The sequence below is a fragment of the Prionailurus viverrinus genome, chromosome B1 (assembly GCF_022837055.1).
Source record: "Prionailurus viverrinus isolate Anna chromosome B1, UM_Priviv_1.0, whole genome shotgun sequence".
NCBI classification, from domain to species: Eukaryota; Metazoa; Chordata; class Mammalia; order Carnivora; family Felidae; genus Prionailurus; species Prionailurus viverrinus.
In genome coordinates, this window is record NC_062564.1 from 22,671,466 (window position 1) to 22,688,969 (window position 17,504).

The 17,504-nt window shown below is 34.0% G+C and overlaps 1 long non-coding RNA gene across 1 annotated transcript; it reads right to left on the bottom strand.

The window, feature by feature from the left end:
* Positions 1–897: 897 nt before the first annotated feature.
* LOC125163325 (uncharacterized) lies at positions 898–16,121 on the bottom strand. The gene is made up of 4 exons (XR_007151408.1): positions 16,061–16,121; positions 14,943–15,054; positions 1,175–1,295; positions 898–1,060 (listed from the first exon to the last, which is right to left on the bottom strand). It is a non-coding gene; the product is annotated as an uncharacterized LOC125163325 (long non-coding RNA).
* Positions 16,122–17,504: the final 1,383 nt, after the last annotated feature.

A 17,504-nucleotide genomic window follows, 5' to 3' on the forward strand; every position in this document is an offset into this window, starting at 1 on the left:
TTAATCAAAGCCAGCATCAGAAGAAAGGAACAGTGTTTTAACTTGGAGAATAGCTTCTATGTAGGTTTCTCCCAGTGAAGGCAAATTCTTTAAGTGCCAAGTGAGTCAAAAAAGATCCTGTCTGAATGCAAATAAAAATTGCCATCAAAATGTGAAGTAAAAGTTGCTTTCATTGGGGAAAAAGAAAGGAAGAGGAATAAAACAGTCATTGAAGACATTCAAATTAAGTGGAAATGTTAAATGAGATGAATCATGCCTGAAGACACTTTAGTTCATACCCAGGTTGGGATCATACAGTGTAGGTAACAATAAAAGGAAATTGGGAGAACTTAGCAACAAGATAGTATCTTAAAAAGAGGTTTATAAAACAAATCCATAAAATCTTTTCAAGAAAAATAGATCAGTGAAGAAATTAGGAGTTCCTGGATGGCTCAGTTGGTTGAGCATCTGACTCTTGATTTCAGTTCAAATTGTAATCCCAGGCTTGTGGGATTAAGCCCTGTGTCGGGCTCTGTGCTAGGCATGGAGCCTGCTTAAAATTCTGTCTGTCTGTCTGTCTGTCTGTCTCTCTCCATGTACCCCTCTTCTCTGTTTGTGTGCACATGTGTGCGTGCTTTCTCTCTCTCTCTCTCTCAAATAAATAAATAGAAAAAGAAATTAAATATTCATTAAGCACCTGTTCTCTGCAAAGCACTGTGCTAAATATTAATAGAGTGAGATACTACATATGTGTATGAGAGAGAGCATATAACCACCATAGAAACCAATATATAACTATTGTGCTCCAAATATAAAAGAAATATGCTTTATTAGGACTCATCTGAGATAAGATGAGTGAATTAGTGGAGAAATTGAGATTTCTACTGGGTCTTTAAGAGAAATAGCAGAAAGGCAGAAGCGTGAAGGCGGAAAAGAACAAAACGAACTTCAGATTTAGTAAAGGACTGATTTTGCTAAGAGTACATCTTAATCTAGGAGACTGAAGAGAGATGATTGGAATGGTAAATCAGGAACATCCATGAAAAGAATCTTATGTCAGCCAAGCAGTGGTAACTTCTTCCTATGGGAAGACATGTGGTTTTTGAATGGAACAATATTACAAAATTCTTTTTTGTTTGTTCAATACTGTGACATACTTTTTCCCCCTTTCTCTTACAATTATTAAAAATCATACCTTTAATTAAAATTTCTTTGGGCATAACTTTTTTTTCTATATTGATTGTAAGCTCTCTGTAAACAGAAGTGGTCTTATCAGTCTTACATGCCATAGAATCCAGCATGTCGGCTTGGTTTTACTGTGGAATAACAAGATTGGTACTTTTAAATAGTTGACAGAGAATCTGGATACAAGGGAACCAGTAAAGGAAGTTACTAATTTTCTCTTTAAAATTTGAACATTGGACAAAAATTAACTGATGAGTGAAGAAGCATTATGAATATATAGTCAGTCCTTGAATATGCACATCAAGAGATGATTCCAAAATGGATAGCTTGGGAAACTTGCAGTATCACTATACTATGATACTGTTCTTCGATGAAAGATAAGGTGCATAAATAATGGCACCCCCTAGAAATATCAATAATTGGAAAAATGATGACATATATCCAGAGCCTAAAATAGTTCTTAGCATCTAGACATTATTCAATAGTCATGTAATGAATGAACGTGTGAGCAAAGGCCAATTTCATTTTTCAGTATTCTCTTACTTTTCATAGCTAATAAAATTTTTAATTCATATAAGTTTATATTATTTATATTATTATAAACCAAAGTTCAAAGAGAAGATATAAACATTTTTCTTCTTACATAAATGAAGCAAGAACACTGCTTTTTTCTTATGGAATTAAATTCACTATTCCAGCATACATTGAGTAGCATACATTTTATGTTAAGTGTATTGAAAAGTTTTATTATAGTCAATATGATCGATAGTTATATATTTGTGGCATACACTTAAATTGAAAGTGTATAAGGCTTTATATACAAGAAAGCAAAATTGATACATAGTGTGTATTTTCTATATAATGTATCCAATAATCAATTTTTAGTTTTTATCCATACTGTCAGCAGCCAAAATGTTAGGAAAAGATGTTAGGAAAAGATGTTAGGAATATGTTAGGAAAAGAAATGAAATTATTAGTTTTTCAAGAAATTAAAAGCACACTAACCATGTATTCTTCCTGAAAAAAAAATCAAAGAAATACAAAAAATTCAAAAAAATACAGAGCCCCATGCGGGACTCAATCCGACAAACTGTGAGATAATGACCTAAGCCAAAATCAAGAGTCAGATGCTTAACCAATGGAGCCTCCCAGGAACCCCTCATTTTTGTTTTATTACTGAATAATATTGCATTGTATTAATTACCACACTTGTTTATCCATTTATCAGTTGATGGGCATTGGACTCATTTACAATTTGACCTTTATAAATAGCGTTGCTATGAACACTCATGTGGAAGAAAACTTGCACATGGAAGTTGTTTTCAACTCCAAAGGAAACTGGGTATGTACCTAGAAGTGAAATTGCTGGGTCATATGGCAACCCTATGTTTTGTTTTTTAGATTCTACATGTGAGTGTAATCACATGGTATTTGTCCTTTTTATCTGACTTATTTCGCTTCACATAATACTCTCTAGTTGTATCCACGTTGTCACAAATAGCAAGATTTCATTCTTTTTTATGGCTTAGTATTCCATTGAGTAACGTGTGTGTGTGTGTGTGTGTGTGTGTGTGTGTGTGTGTGTAATCACATCTTTCTCATCCATTCAGCTGTTGATGGACACCTAGGTTGCTTCCACATATTGGCTGTTGTAAATAATGCTGCAGTAAACATAGGGATAAATACATCTTTTCGAATTAGTGTTTTCATTTTCTTTGGGTAAATACCCAGAAGTGGAATTACTGGATTGTCTGATATTTCTGTTTTTAATTTTTTGAGGACTTTCCATAATTACTATACCAATTTGCATTTCCACCAACAGTACCCAAGGATTCCCTTTCCTCCATCTCCTCGCCAACACTTGTCTCTTTTTATTTTTTGTCTTTTTGGTACCAGCCATTCTGGCTGATGTAATATAGTATCTTTTGATTTGCATTTTCCTGGTGATTGTAATGATCATCTTTCCGTGTGCTGTTGGCCATCTGTATGTCTTCTTTGGAAAAATGTCTATTCAGATCCTCTCCCAATTTTTCAATGAGATTATTTGTCTTGGTTTAGCTTTCTTGATATTGTGTTATATGAGTTCTTTACATATTTTGGATATTATTGTATGTATCATTTACTACTATCTTCTCCCATTTCATTTTGTTGATGGTTTCCTTCACTCTGCAAAGCTTTTTAGCTTGATGGACTTGAAATTGTTAATTTTTGCTTTTGTTTCGCTTCTCTGAGAAGACAGATCAGAAAAATATATATTGCTAAAACTGATGTCCAAGAGTTTACTTCTTACATTTTCTTTTCAGAGTTTTGTGAGAAGTCTTTAAAATCCATTTTATTTTTGTATATGTTGTTACAAAGTGGTCCATTTGCATTCTTCACATGTAGCTGTCCAGTTGTCCCAGCACCATTTATTGGAGAGATTGTGTTTTCCTATTGTATGTTCTTGTCTCCTTTGTTATAGATAAGTTGACCATATAAGCATAAGTTTATTTCTGGGCTCTCTATTCTGTTCTGTTGATCTATGTGTCTATATTTGTGCCAGTATCATATTATTTTGATTTTAGAGCCTTGTAGTATAGTTTGAAAACAGGGAGAATGATGCTTCCAGCTTTGCTCTTCTGTCTCAAGATTGCTTTGGATATTCAAAGTCTTTTGTGGTCCTCTATACAAATTTTAATATTTTTTGTTCTAATTCTATGAAAAAAAGTGCTACTGGTCTTGATTGGGATTGCACTGAATCTGTAGATTGCTTTGCATGGTATGGACATTTTAGCAGTATTCTTCGAATCCATGAGCACAGTATATTTTTCCATTTATTTGTCATCTTGAATTTCTTTTATCAGTGTCTTATAATTTTCAGAGTATAGGTCTCTTACCTCCTTGGTTACATTTATTCCCAGGCATTTTATTCCTTTTGATGCAGTTGTAAGTGGGATTGTGTCCTTAATTTCTCTTTCTGCTAGTTCAGTATTAGTGTATAGAAACGCTACAGATTTTTGTATATTATTTTTGTGTTCTGCAGCTTTACTGAATTCACTTATTGGTTTTAGTAGCTTTTGGTGAAGTCTCTAGGGTATTCATCTGCAAATAGTGACAGTTTTATTTATTCTTTACTAATCTGAATCATTTTTTTCCTTGTTTGACTTTTGTGGCTATGAATTCCAGCACTATTTTGAATAAAAGTGGCAGAGAAGTGGGCACCCTTACCTTGTTCCAGATCTTAGAGGAAAAGCTTTCAGCTTTTCATCATTGAGCACGATTATAGCTGACAGTCGTTCATTTGTAGCCTTTATTATATTAAGGTACATTCCCTCTGTATCCACTTGGCTAATTTTTGTTAGAAATGCGAGTTGAATTTTGTTAAGTGCTTTGCTACATCTAATGAGATGATTGTATGGTTTTTATCCTTCATTTTGTTAATGTGGTGTGTGACATTGTTTGATTTGCATGTATGAAATCATCCTTGCATCCCTGGAATCAATCCCACCTGATTATAGTGTGTGATCCTTTTAATACATTGCTGAATTTGGTTTGCAAATATTTTGTTAAGATGTTTGTTTCTATGTTCATCAGGGATACTATTTATTTATTAATGGTAGAGTCTTTATCTGGTTTTGTTATCACCGTAATGCTGACATCATAGAATGAATTGGGCAGCATTCTGCACTCTTTAACTTTTTGGAATAGTTTGAGGATAAACATTAACTCTTCTTTAAGTGTTAGGTAGAGGGAACTGTGAAGCCATTTGGTCCTGAACTTTTGTTTGTTGGGGGTTTTTGGATTATGGATTCCATTTTATTACTAGTAATCAGTCAGTTCAGATTTTCTATTTCTTCTTGAGTCAGACTTGGAAGACTGAATGGTTCTGGAAATTTATCCATTTCTTCTAGGTTTTCCAGTTTGCTGGCATATGATTGTTCATAATAATCTCTTATAATCTTAATATTTCGGTGGAGTCTGTTGTGCTTCTCTTGCATATCTGATTTTATTTATTAGCGCTCTCTTTTTTCCTTGATAAATCTGGCTAAAGGTTTATCGATTTTGTCTATCTTTTCACAGAACCAGTTTAGTTCTTTAGAACGAGCTCTTAGTTTAATTGATCTTTTCTCTTTTTAAAATCTCTCTTTATTGCCACTCTGATCTTTCTGATTTACTTCTTTCTCACAGCTTTGGGCTTTGTTTGTTTTTCGTTTTCTAGTTTCTTTTTCTAGTTTAGGTATAAACTTAGATTGTTCATTTGGAGTTTTTCCTGTTTCTTGAAATAGGCCTGTGTCACAATGAATTTCCCTCTTAGAACTGCTATTGTTATGTCCCGTAAATTTTGATGAGTCATGTTTCCATTTTCATTTGTCTCAAGGTATTTTTTTATTCCTTGATTTTTTTCTTTGACTCATTGGCTGTTGAACAGCATGTTGTTTAATCTCCATGCATTTATGTTTTCCCATTTTTCTTGTAATTGATTTCTAGTTTCATACCTTCCTGGTCAGAAAAGATGCTTGATATGATTTCAGTCTTCTTAAATTTATTCAGGCTTGTTTTGTGGCCCTTCGTGTGATGTAGCCTGGAGAATATTCCATATATACTTCAAAAGAATGTGTATTCTGCAGTTTTTAGACTGAATTTTCTGTACTCATGTATTTAGTCCATCTGGTCTAATATGTTATTTAAAGCTTCTGTTTTCTTGATGATTTTCTGTCTGGATAATCTTACATTTGGATGATATAAGTTAGATATTAAAGTTCCCTTATGTCTGTTAATACTTGTTTTATGTATTTAGGTGCTTCTATGTGGGTGTATGTATATTTATATTATATCTTCTTGTTATCCCTATGTATTGCCTTTCTTTGTCTCTTCCTACTATTTTTGTTTTAAAGTCTAATTTGTCTAATATAAGTATTGCTACCTCAACTTTTTCTTCATTTTCATTAGCATGGAATATTTTTTCCTATGCCTTCCCTTGCTGTCTGTTTGTGTCATTAGGTCTGAAGCAAAGTCTCTTGTAGGTAGCATCTGGATGAGTCTTGCCCTTTTTACCCATTTATTTACTATATATCTTTTGATTGAAGCATTTAGTTAATTTATATTTAAAGTAATTATTGATAGGTATCTACTTGTTGCCATTTTGTTAACTGTTTTCTGGATGTTTTTGTAGTTCTCTGTTGATTCTTCTTCTCTTACTTCCCTCCCCCTGTAATTTGATGATTTTCTTTAGAATTATGTTTGGATTCCTCTTTATTTTTTGTGTATTTATTATAGGTTTTTAGTTTGTTGTTACCATGAGGTTCATATGTAACACAGGCTATGTATATAATTATTTTAAGTTGGTGGTTGCTTAAGTGAAAACAGATTCCAAAAGCACTTTTTTCCCACCCCCACATACACATTTTATGTTTTTGATGTCATTCCTTTGCCTGTTTTGAAATCGAATCATTTGTGCTTTTATTGGTGAGCTGTAAGATCTTTATTTATTCCGGCTGCAAAACCTTTGTCAGATACATGATTCGCAGTTCTCTTCTCCCATTTCCTGAGTTATTCTTTCACTTATTTGATAATTTTCACTGAAGCACGACTTTAAAAAAAAGTCTTTTGAATGATATTCATTTATCTTTATTTTCTCTTGTTACTTGTGCCTTTGGCATCATATAAAAAAAATGCCTATTCCAAGGTCACAGAGATTTACTCCTTATCTTTCTTCAAAGAATTTTTTATTTCAAGCCCTTCCATATAGTTCTGTGATCCATCTGAGTTAATTTTTGTACACAGATGAGTAGAAGTCCAGCTTCAATTTCTGGCGTGTGGATACTTTGTTGTCCCACAACTGTTTGTTGAAATACCATTCTCTTCCCATTAATTGTTGGCACTCTTGTTGAAAAAACAACCGACTCTGAATGTAATTCTCAATATCCGAACTCTTGATTGTATTCTACTGATGCGAGTACCACACTGCTGAATATAGTGGTTTTATTTTTTTTATGTTTTTTATTTTTTTTTATTTTTGAGAGAGAGAGAGGCAGAGAATGAGCAGGGGAGGTGCAGAGAGAGAGGGAGTCACAGAATCTGAAGCAGGCTCCAGGCTCTGAGCTGTTAGCACAGAGCCTGACGCGGGGCTCAAACTCATGGAGGGTGAGATCATGACCTGAGCTGAAGTCGGACGCTTAACTGACTGAGCCACGCAGGTGCCCCTGAATATAGTGGTTTTATATAAAGTTTGGAAATTGTGATGTGTGGGCCCACCTGCTTTGTTCTTTTTAAAGATTGTTTGCTGTTCTGGGCTCCTTGAAATTCCATATAAATTTTGGGATCAGCTTGTCAATCCCTGCAGAAAAATCAACTTGCATTTTGAAAAAGATTGCTTTAAATCTGCAGATCAATTTAGAAAATACTGCCTTTTAAAATATTAAGTCATCTAAACTATGTATATGAAATGTCTTCCATTTGTTCAGATCTTCTTTCTTTCGTTGATGTTTTGCGGTTTTAATAAAAAAGTTTTGAACTCCCTTTATTAACATATTCTTCACAGTTTCTTTTTGGGATGATATTGTATAGGAAACTGTTTCCTTAGTTTTGTTTTCATAGTGTTCGTTGCATGTGTGCAGAATTACAATTGATTTTTTTCCCATTTATTTAAGATTTCTCCATACAAGATCATGCCATTTGTGAATAGAAATAATTTTACTTCTTCCATTCCAGTCACAGTAACTTCAACTTATTTTTCTTGCCCAATTTCCCTGCCTAGAGCCCTCACTACAATGTTGAATATAAGTGGTAGGAGAGAACATTCTTTTCTTACTCCCAAACTTAAGGGGAAAGCATTAATTCTTTGACTATTCAGTATGACATTAGTTATGAGTTTTTTATAGATGTTTATATGAGATTAAAATTTTTCCTTCTGAACTCTCTTACACTGTTGGTGGGAATGTAAACTGCCCTAGCTGCTCTGGAGAACAGTATGGAGGTTTCTTAAAAAACTAAAAATGGAACTATCCTATGACCCAGCAATCATGCTATTAGGTATTTACCCAAAGGATACAAAAATAGATTCAAAGGGGTACATTCAGCCCAATGTTTATAGCAGCATTATCAAAAGTAGTCAGACTATGGAGAGCCCAAATATCCATCGACTATTGAATGGATAAAGAAGAAGTGGTGTATACACACACGCACACACACACACACACACACACACACACACACACAATGGAATATCACTTAGTCTTCAAAAAGAATGAAATCTTGCCTTTTGCAGTGACGTGGGTGGGGTTAGAATGTATTGTGCAAAGGAAACAAGTCAATCAAATAAAGATAGATACCATATGATTTCACTCATGTGGAATTTAAGAAACAAAACAGATGAACATAAGGGAAGGGGGTAGAGAAGAGAGGGAAACAAACCACAAGAGGCTCTTAATGGTAGAGAACAAACTGAGGGTTGATGGAGGGAGGTGGGTGGGAGATGGGTTAGATGGGTAATGGGTATTAAGGAGGGCACTTGGGATGAGCACTGGGTATTGTTTGTAAGTTTTGAATCTCTGAATTCTACTCCTGAAACCAATATTGTACTGTATGTTAACTTTAAAGAAAATTTAAAAAATAAAGTGTATGTGTGATCATATGTGAAAAATAAATCAATCAATAAATAAAAATAGATACTGCCTTTCTATTCCTACTTTGTTGTGTTTTTGTCATAAATTTTTATCAAATGATTTTTTCTGTCTATTGAATTGATCATGAGGTTTTTTTCCTATTTTATATTAATGAGGTATTTTACAGTGGTTGATTTGTATATGTAAAATTAGTCTTGCAGTCTTGGGATGAATCCCACTTAGCCATTGAGTATAATCCTTTTTATAGGTTACTGAATTTGTTTGCTAATATTTCATTGAGGATTTTGCCTCTGTATTCATGAAATGCGTTGGTCTGTAGTTTTGTTTTTTTTATGATTTCGTTGCCTGTATTCGGTATTAAGGAAATAGTCGCCTCATGGAACAAGTGAGAAAGTGTTTCTTCCTCATCATCTATTTTTTGGAAGAGCTTGTGAAATATTGATGTTAATACTTCCTAAAGCTTTTAGTAAAATTCTCCACTGAAACCATTTGGGTCTTGGCTTTTCTCTGGAGGAAGGTTGTTTGTTTTATTACTAATTCACTTTCTGTACTTGTTTTATGTCTAGGTATTCCTTCTGAAGTCAGTTTTAGTAGTTTGAGTCTTTCTAGCAATTTATCCATTTCATACAGGTTACCTAGTTTTTGAAGTACAGTTGTTAACAGTGTAGTAATAATTCTTTTTATTCCCATAAAGTCAGTAATGTCCCCTCTTTACTGATTTTAGCAGTTGAGTCTTTTTCTTCTTAGTCCAGCTGAAGTTTTGTCAACTTGGGAGATCTTTGCAGAGAACCAACTTTTATTTTGTTGATTGTCTTTATAGTTTTTTTTCCTCTAATTATTAATATTTTTGCTTTCTTTTTGCCTAGGTCTAGTTTGCTTTTTGTGTCTTCCTAAGGGGAATGATTAGGTAACTGATGAGAGCTCTTTTCTTTTTTAATATAGGCAGCCATTTCTATAAATTTTCCATTAAACACTGCTTTTGCTGTATCCTGTAAGTTTCAGTATATTTTGTTTGTATTTTTTTCTCAAGAGATTTTTCTAAATTTATCTTGTTATATAATCTTTGTTTCATTGGTAATTTAGGATTGCATTTGTTTAATTTCCAAATATTCATAAATTTCTCAATTTTTCTTATGTTACTAATTTCTAATTTAATTCATTGTGTTCAGTGAGCACACTTTGTATGATTTCAGTCATTTTAAATTCAATGATACTTGTTTTATGACCTAACATTCTGTCCTGAAAAATGTTCCACATAATCAGACAAAACAAAAACAAAACAAACAAACAAAAACTATGTATTTTGTTGTTGTTGGGTAAAGTATTTTATAGTTGGGTATGCTTGGTTTATAGCATTGGTGAAAGCCTCTATTTTACTGGCTATTTCTGCCTAGTTGTTCTATTATTGAAAGTGGGGTATTAAAGTCACCAACTATTATTTTTTTTTAATTGTCTATTTAACTCTTCAATGTTGTGAGTTTTGTTTCATGTGTTGTCAGCTTGTATTATCAGGGGAATATATGTTTATCATTTTTGTGTCTTTCTGATGAACACTTTTACCATTATACCCTTTTTTTTGGTCTCTAAAAACAAATTTTACCTAAAAATCAATATAGGCCCTTCAGTTCTCTTTTGGTTACTGTCTGCATCCTTCAACCTATTTGTGTGCTGGAATCTAAAAGTGTATCTCTTGTAGACAGCATATCATGATTTTTTTATTAATTGTGCTAATCTCTGCTTTTTGATTAGAATGTTTAGTCCATTGATACTTAAAACAATTAGTTATAAATAAGATAGGATTTCCAACTGCTACATTTTGTTTCTCTCATTTCTCTTACTATAGGTTTTGAGTTACTTTCTTAGTCATTGCCCTGGAAATTACAGTTAACATTATTTTTAGACAATCTAGCTCAGATTACAATTTAATTTCAATAGCATATGAAAAGTTTGCCCCTGGACCTATGTCCATTCCCTCCCCATTCCCTCCCCTGCATGTTGTTATTGTTATACAAATTATATTTTCATACATTATAAGCCCATCAATAATTTTTATAATTCCTGATACATGGGGTAGCCTATTACTACATGAATCAGAATTATTACATAAATCATGAATCTCCTAAAGGGGTAGGAGAAAAAATAATGAAAAACAAATAGATAGTTTTATTGACTTTGATACTTACCTACATAATCCTCTTTGCCTATGCTCTTTACTTCTTTGTGTGGAGTTGAGTTACTATCTAATAGCCTTTCATTTTACCCATAAGAACTCCCTTTATTTTTCTCGTGGAGAAGTCCTATGGGTGACAAATTCTCTGTGTTTGTCTGGGAATCTTAATTTCTCTTTCATGTTTGAAAGATAGTTTTGCTGTGTATCAAATTTTCAGTTGACCTCTTTTTCTTTCAGCTCCGTGAGCATATTATCCCACTTCCTTCTGGCTCTACTGCTTCTGATGGGAGGTAAGTTATTAGTGTTATGAAGAATCACTTTTGCATCATGAGACCTTTTGTTCTACCCAATTTTATGATTGTCTCTGTCTTTTGACAATTCCATTATATGCCTACCTGTGGATATCTTTAAGTTAATCCTGCTTAGAAATTCAGAGGTCTTGGATGTATGAATTGGAGTTTTTCATCAAATATGAGGAGGTTTTAGTCATTATTTCTTTAAATATTCTTTCTGCCCCCCTTTTTAAAATTATCTCTTTCCTGGATTCCATTATGCATGTGTTGGTATGATTGATGATGGCCCACAGTTCTCAAAGGTTCTGGTTATTTTCTTTTATTCTTTTTTCTTTCTATTTCTCACACTAGATCATCTCAATTGCTTGAAGTTCAAGTTTTAGGATTCTTTCTTCAGGCTGCTCAAATATTCTCTTGCATTCTATATTAGTTTGTTAGGGCTGCCATTACAAAGTACCATAACCTGAATGAGTTAAAACAACAGAAATGTATTGTATCACAATTCTGAAGGCTAGAAGTCTGAGATTAAGACATTTGTAGGGTTGGTTACTTCTGAGGGTCGTTGGGAAGAATTTGTTGCATGTATCTCTTATGTGGCTGTCTGCCAGCAATCTTTGATATTCTTGGGCTTGTGGACACAGCACCCCTATCTCTGTTTTTATGTTAACGTGAGTTCTATATGTGTGTCTCTGTCTCCAAATGTCCTTTTTCTATGAGGAAATCTATTCTTTTAAATTAAGGTCCATCCTAACCCTCTTATTTTGACTTGATTACCTCTGTATAGGCCTTATCTCTAAATAAGGTCTCATTCTAAAGTATGGACATTGGAACAACAACATAAATGGGAGAGGGGGATACAATTTAACCCATAAAAAACCTTCTAGTGATTTTTTTTTCATTTCATTATTGTGCTTTCACTTCTGGAATTTCTACTTGTTTTTTATAATTTCTATCTCCTTATTAATACTCTGTCCTTGGTGAGACATCATTCTCATATTTATTTAAGTCTTCAGACATGGCTTAGTTTAGTTCTTTGAACTTAATTATGCTGATTTAAAGTTTTCATCTAGTAAATGATTGCTGAAGGACAGTTTTTTTTTAATTTTTTTTAATGTTTTTATTTATTTTTGAGATAGAGAGAGACAGAGCATGAAAGGGGAGGGTCAGAGAGAGAAGGAGACACAGAATCTGAAACAGGCTCCAGGCTCCGAGCAGTCAGCATAGAGCCCGACGCGGGGCTCGAACTCACATACCACGAGATCGTGACCTGAGCCGAAGTCGGAGGCTTAACCGACTGAGCCCCCCAGGCGCCCCGCTGAAGGACAGTTTCTATTGGCTGCTTTTTCCCCCCTGGCTTCTGTGTGTGCCTAAGAATTTTTTTTGTTGAGAACTAGATATTTAAAATAATATAATAAACTTTGGAAAACTCTGGAAGCCCCTTCTCCACCAGGTTTTGTTGTTGGCAATGCTGCTTATTTCCTGGATTATTTCTGTAAAAGCTTCAGTCCTTGTCATTTACAGCCCTTGCAGTCTGTGCTCAGTTAGGTTAGTGGTTAGCAAAGATTTAATTAAATGCTTTGAAGCAATAAGTCTCCAGGCTTTGCCAAGGGGCTCTGTGTGCCCGTGTGTGTGTGTGTGCACGTGCACATTGGGGCATGTCTTCAATGCTCCTGCAGACAGTTCACAACTCTGTTTTAGCCTTCACTTTCTGCCTATGCAGAGCCCCATAGTCCACAAAAGTTCAAAATTTAATTCCTTATGAGGTCTTTCCTGGGCATGTACATAGCTTTCCATATGTGTGTGACTTTCAGTAGTTCCAGGAACATGTTGAAACTTTGCAAAGCCTCCTATAGACACTTCATTCCCCAGTTTTTAATTTTTTTGGTCAATCTTTTGCTAGTCTCAACTGATAGTATGGTCTTGGGCCCCTGTGATAATAAACAAGTGCCACTGATATTTTTCAACAAATGCTCTAAGATTGTTCTCACAGAGTGAGTTCTGAGTTAGGTCAAATAGAATTTGAGCTTTTCCAAAGAGCTGTCAAACAGGAAAAATGTAACAAATTTGTGGATATGACTTGTTGGAAGTCTCCAAACCTATTCTATTGCACCCAGTGACTGCTAGGCTGCTAATTTTCCCAGCTACCATGGTTACAAGACTGTTACTTTCCAAGGCTGAGGCAGAGCTGGGGAGAGGAGAATGGGAATGGGTCGGGTCAAAATGCTGTGTTCTTAGGGAGATTCATCTGTTTTTTTCTTGAATAAATTGTCCTTGAATTGTTGCAAACTTCTGGTTAATTTCCATAGTTCTTAAAAGGTTGCTTTTCACAGGCTCTGTGCTGACAGCCCAGACCTGCTTGGGATTCTCTCTCTCTCCCCCTCTCTCTGCCCCTCCCCCACTTGTGCTCCCTCTCTCTGTTTCTCTCTCAAATAAGTAAACATTTTAAAGAGTTGATTTTCACAATTTTTGCAAGTGTTCTTTTTGAATTTTTTTATTTTTTAACATTTATATATTCTTGAGAGATAGAGACACAGTGGGACCAGGGGAGGGGCAGAGAGAGAGAAGGAAACACAGAATCTAAAGCAGCCTCCAGGCTCTGAGCTGTCAGCACAGAGTACCCACCACACGGGGCTCAAACCCACAAACCATGAGATCATGACCTGAGCCCAAGTCGGACGTTTAACCTCCTGAGCCACCCAGGCGCCGCTGCAAGTGTTCTTAGTACTTTTATACAGGAGCAAATTTTCAGAGACTTTATTCCTCCAGTCCACAAGTGTTTCAAGCAGAACTGTTCTTAAAAATAATTTTTCCATATTATAGTTTTATATAATCATTCTTGAGCCACTTTTAAGGTAAATTATATATTGTTGTAAAAGTCCGTGATAAGGGTTACTTTATTCTTAACCAATTCTTTCATTGCCCTTTTCAGTTATTTGGTGAAAACGTGTACATATCTATATAAATGCCTGGCATATTGTACTCAAAATGGTGGTGCCATTTGGGAGACAAGTGGAATGTTGGTAGACAAAGTAGCCATTATGTTACAGAGCTTTCTTCTTGTATGGATTTCCTACATGTTACAGAATAAGTGTTCCAAACTACTATACTATGGGAAACTGTTTAGAATAATTATAACATTTATCAGCACTCAAAATTATTTACCAGATCTGAGCAGTTTAAAGAAACAAATCACTATATTTCCTGTGGCTTAATGCCAGAATTTATTGTAAAGATAAGAGGCAAAATATAAATGTACTATCATCATAAGAAGAACAAATTAAGGTACTAGTGTTTATAGGTCTTCATCACCTAGTTGCAGAGATAGAGTCTACCCTTGCTTCTAGTCAGTTTCAGGGCTCTTTAATCTTATTTAGCAAACTTCTCAAATAAGAACACCAAAGAAAAATAAAAACGTGACGATGTCATCATCATATCAAAGCACCAATTTTCCAGTATGGAATTTTTAGGTTGGCTACTTCTATACACATTCTACATATTATAAACCCTTGTCCACTTTCCCGCCCCCATATTCTACCCCTTGGATTACCTGCACATGTCTCTTTTTTGTTCTAAGTTTTAAACTTCTTTGATTGTAATTAATGTGTACCTAACACCTGGTTTAGAAATTAGTCATCTTAGAACTTCCTTTAAATACAAGTATGCAAATACACTTAATTCTTTGAGTGTAGGGAAGCAGGAAGCAGTACTCACCAGACTTGTCAGTCAAGGCTTGATACTGGGTGTTCACTGAGGTAGTAACATGGAGCCATGTGTTAAACAAGTAGAATAAAATATCAGTGATTTATTTTGAATGAGGATGATTCTGGTACAATGGAAAAATTTCAATGTCAGGAGTGAAAAAAAGAAAGATGATCACATTTCTATGCGAAAGAAAACCACATTTAGGAATTAGAAAGCAAGAAGAATTTTGCAATATGTCTAGGGTCTAATTTTCTAATTGAAAATCTGCCTAAAAGTGATTTTCAATTTTTTCATTTTCCACTTATGGCTTTTAGCTATTTGGTATGTCACATGTTGTCATTAGAATTGCTTTATTTACATAAAAGTAAGATCTATCAAATAGCGATGAGAATTTTCAGGCACACTTGTATGGAATTTATGATACTTACATCTCTGGAAACAAAATAATTGATAAAAGTTGGAGATAGCTAATGGGTAAATAAGCTTTGGCTTTTTTTCAAGCTGGGTTTTCTAAAATTCTGTTCATAGTTTGAAATGGAACACAAACACTGGGGTCAATAAGAAATGGAATCATATCTCAAATCCATCATGATTTACCAACAGGAAGACTTAGAAGAAATTAGTGACATTTTCCTCACTTTCTTAATTTGTAGAGGCTAATGTCTCAGTTTTTAGGATTAATAAAAGTATGTATGTATATATCATGTAATTCATATCTAATTTAAGATTTTTTTCTCAGTGATATTAAAATATTAATGTCCCTATAACCTGCCATAAAGCAAACTTGCTTTTTCTTTAACTATATAAATATGTGAGCTTGAAAAAGTATTACAGATATTACAATAGTCTTCAAGTCTCAGATATTTTTTTCAAATAGTCTTGTAACTTGGTGCTTTGTGTAATTGATTAAACCTCTTCATGTCTTGGTTTATTAATCTAAAAAGTGGAAAGGATACTTAAGAGGATTTCAAACTGCTTATAAGCTGAGAATCTTTATCAGAAAACCATACCTAACGAGCTTAACAAAACAAAAATATATCTCAAAGTATACTGTGGTATATCATGAAATAAAAGAGAAAGTAGAAAAATAGGACCCAGGAGTGGGAAAAATCAGAAAGTTCTGGTACCTCAGGAACAGAAACCTGTGACTCTTCACTTTATTGTTCTGCTATTAACAGGACTTCTTCTGACTCTCTATACCTCTCAATTCAACATTTCTTGAGAAAGAACCTGATCCTCTCATCTTGTGTCTACCTCAGTTCCAAACAGTATTGGCTAAGAGATTAGTATTATGATATCACAAACATAACTGTCACTACCTACTCCTTTGGGAGTGGAGGATGATTTTTAGCCAAGAGTCGAGAGCTGCATAGACGACTCTAAAAAATTATCTTCTACAGTCCACTTCTTGGATGTTCAAAACAGAGAGGCTCTTCCTTCTTCACATGTGATGCCAAAAATGCACCCATTAGTCATGATTCAATTCTCCAGTGTTCAAACACAAATGCATATGTTTCCTCCCCAATGAAATTCAATAAAAGGGAATTCATTTACTGTGTCCAGAAGAGATGTCAATGAATAATGATTAATGGAGTTCATGATTTCCAGGTGATGTACACTCTCTCTTAGTTCCATTGCCAACTGCTCTATTATTTTATAGTCTGTGTACTAAATAGTTAATGTAGTTGCAATAGAAGAAAAATAAGAAATATGTGCATGATTTATTCATGGAGGCAGTTTCTTTGTTCTTTTATAATCAATTACTTCTCCCAAGTAATAAAAAATAAATACAATGTTATCCATAAGAATTTTTACAAGGTTTGAATTTCCAGGTTTTTATAAAATACTGAAAAATGTGTTTTAGCTTTTATTTTAATCTACCTTATTTTAAAACTTTCTACAAATATACTGTATATTATAGTCAAAGGAAACATCAGCATTAGCCCAATTGAAAATGAATCACTACTTAAAATTCAACCGTTCCCTTGCCTCTCCCCATCCCTACCCCATGGAGTATTTGAAGGATGAAATAATTTTTTTAAAAATGTGGAGAAAAAAATGTTGATTGCTAAGAAACCAAGCAGTAACAATTGAGAGACTATTATCTGAAGAAAATAAATTATTAACTTTTCAAACAAATAAACCCTCCCACTATCCATTTCTCATGGTTAGAATCTTTGATCTCTCATAAATTAAATTTAAATTTTTTCCTTCATAGAAACTTTATTATCAGCAACATTATCATCATGATCAATATAAAGTCAATAGCAAATACATATTATTCTAATATATGTAACATTCACATTTAAATGCTTTTGGAGGTTGAAATGATAATCAACCAACCAATATTCCTTCCCAATCATCTTCAGTGTTCATCACTTTTCTAAATGTTCATCTATTCAACTTTCTTTAGCCCTTTGCAAAAGAATGGGTTTTTCAGAGAGCCTAAATTCTACACCACCAGAGCAGCAATTCTTAACATTGGCTAAACGTTGGACTCACTATGAGAGCTTTAAAAAAAATTCTGATGCTTGGGTTCTATCACTGAACACTCTAACTGAATTGACCTAG